We start from the raw sequence: 2,783 nt of genomic DNA, 5'->3' as shown, positions 1-2,783 counted from the left end.
CTGCAAAGAGAGAAAAAAAAGCTGTGCGGCGGGGCCCTGGCCACCACGCTCAGGGGTACGTGGGAACACTGCCGCCACCCCATTAGTTCTTGGAGAAGGAGTCAGGCAACACTTTGAAGACAAGAGGATCTGGGGCTGTGGTTTGTTTGGCATAGGAACGCTTGTAGGGACTGTTTAAATACTGAACACTGCTGGAAACTCAAAGAACCTCACACTTACCTCTGCCCACAGAAGCTTAGGGTTCAGCTGAGATAGGACATACATTTAAAAGACAGCCACTTAGAGAAATCGGGAGAATTTTCCAGAAACGAATGTCAGTCCTAAACCAGTGCTATCAAATGGAACTTTCTGCATAGTGGAGATGTTCTGTATTCACCCTTCCAATACGGGAGCCACTATTACTAGCTGATGCAACAGAGATGGATTTTAGTTTAATTTGGTTAGGTTTAAATATCCACATATGGCTAGTGATTCCATGTGGATCGCAGATCAGTCATACTGCCTCCTCCACCTAGAGCTTGAGTGTTTCCTGGGAGTGTCCCCTGGTTAGCAGTGGGAGGTTCATGGCTTTTCTCCCAGAGGAGAAAAAGCATGACTGGTCATGATTCACAAGGTGCATTGGGAAGCTAAGTGGGGCAATGCGGAGAGAGGCTGTCATGGGCTGAATTGTGTCCTCCCCACACCAATTCATATGTTGAAGTCCTAATCCTTAGCACCTCTGAGTGTGACTATTTGGAGACAGGATCTCTTTTTTTTTTTTTTAAAGATTTTATTTATTTATTTGACAGAAAGACATAGCGAGAGAGGGAACACAAGCAGGGGGAGTGGGAGAGGGAGAAGCAGGCTTCCCGCGGAGCGGGGAGCCCGATGCGGGGCTCAATCCCAGGACCCTGGGACCATGACCTGAGCCGAAGGCAGACGCTTAATGACTGAGCCACCCAGGCGCCCCGACGGGATCTCTTTTTAAAGAAGTAATTTAAGTTAAAATGTGGTCATGTGGGCGGGCGCTAATCCCGTAAGATGGGTGTCCTCATAGGAAGAGAGGACATTGGGACACACACACACAGAGGAAAGGCCATGTGGAGAGACACCATGTGAAGACACAACGAGAAGGTGAACATCTACAAGCCAAGGAGAGAGGCCTCAGGAGAAACCAACTCTGCTGACACCCTGATCTCAACTTCTAGCCTCCAGAAGTGTCAGAAAATGAAGGCTGGGTAAGCCCCCAGTGTGTGGTGCTTTGTTATGGCCGCCCCAGCCGGCGAATGCAGAGCTCACGTGGAGCTTTCCTCATAGGTGCCCACAGGGATCCCTGCACGTCCTCCTTATCCCTCCACCACCCTTCCTGCAAAGCATTTTGGGAATCAGCTGTTGGAGAAAAACCGAGACCCCCTGCCGTGCTGTCTAAAGATGTTCCTCAGGTTATGACAGTCCTCCCAGGAGGAGGACGGACTTATTTTAAGCAATAGTCAGGCTTCTCTTGAGCAATTACAATTTTTACAAGACTGATGGACACTGAAACGTGTGGGTTAGGTAGCTGGAGCCCTGCGGCGCTCGGGGGAGGGGCGCGCAGTGGGTGAGTGAGGAACAGGCTTCTTTCTGTACTGACGGGACCGTGTGTCCCTGCCTGAGCACCACGAACGTGAGGCAGAGCCGTGCCAGGGGGTGCCGCAGTTTGCTTCTCTCCAAACACACTAAACATTTTCTAACACTTCTAAACATTTTCATTTTAAATGACAGAAATAAGCTTGTCAAGGAAAGCTGGGCTGTTCCAGACTCTGCTTGCCTGGCTCACCTGAGCCTCACCTCCGAGGCTCTCTCTTAAGGAGATGATGTTCAAGGTAAAAGAAAACAGGGGAGCTCATAAAATACCAGGATGGGAAGGCCAGTTAAAACATGCAGGCTTCTACCAGATGCCAGAGCATCAAGACCCGGGTGCTGACCTCACGCTCTGCCTTTGAAACCTTCTGCTCTAAAAGGTTTGGGGGGACGCCTGCCCCAGAGGGCCCCCTGGCCCAGGTCTGGGCGTGGGCTTGCTGGTGGTTTCCAGTCTGAGGCGACAGGGCCGCCTGAGGGTGACGAGGGGAACACTGGGGGCTGGCCACCCGGCCCTCCCTCCGTTCTGAGGTCCTCCTGCTCTGGGGATGATTTGGGCCTCCCCGTTGTGGGAGGAAGTGACCCTGACTGCGACAAACCTCCTGGTGGCCAGTGCCCTCCGCATGTGAGGACATGTGAGGAGAATGCTCCCACAGTGTGTGGCCCTTTCTCACTGAGGGGCTCTTCTCATTATGCCTTCCCCCTTCTCTGCCCAAGCCCACCTTTCCCTCCTCAAGGCCAGACCCCCCCACATACCTCTCCCTCTCCATGTACGGCCTTTATTCACCGCCCCGTCTCGGAGCCTTCTATCGTCGAAGTTATTGTTTTGCCCACGTTTGTTCCTGTCCAGATTCAGCACTGATCAATAACCATGTCTGCAGCCCGCCCTGCTGCCTTCTCAGTCTGGGGTCAGGGGTTCCAACTCAAAACTCCTTAGACGACTCACTGACCCAGGCAAATTCCACCATAAAAAACATAAGTCAGGAACCCCTAGGCTTTTATTTCCCTGACTTGCAAACTGCATGCAAGCCAGATTGAGTCCACTGTTAGAGAATAAAAGATTTCTGCCCAACATCCGAATGGTGGGGGCATGGCCATTCATTTTGGGAGGGGGTAGCTCTGTTTCTAATCTTTAAATGCCTAACGTGCACACTTAGTTAACTCTCAGTTCTCATTAGAACAGCATT

The 2,783-nt window shown here is 51.6% G+C and overlaps 1 protein-coding gene across 4 annotated transcripts in view; it reads right to left on the bottom strand.

Moving 5' to 3' along the window:
• Window positions 1-2,783, bottom strand: part of GNAL (G protein subunit alpha L) — a 141,582-nt gene that overhangs the window by 4,013 nt on the left and 134,786 nt on the right. The window lies entirely within an intron of this gene.

The sequence above is a fragment of the Halichoerus grypus genome, chromosome 13, assembly GCF_964656455.1.
Source record: "Halichoerus grypus chromosome 13, mHalGry1.hap1.1, whole genome shotgun sequence".
Classification (NCBI taxonomy): Eukaryota; Metazoa; Chordata; class Mammalia; order Carnivora; family Phocidae; genus Halichoerus; species Halichoerus grypus.
Note: the sequence above shows the minus strand (reverse complement) of the source record. Positions and strands in the feature narration are given on the sequence as shown.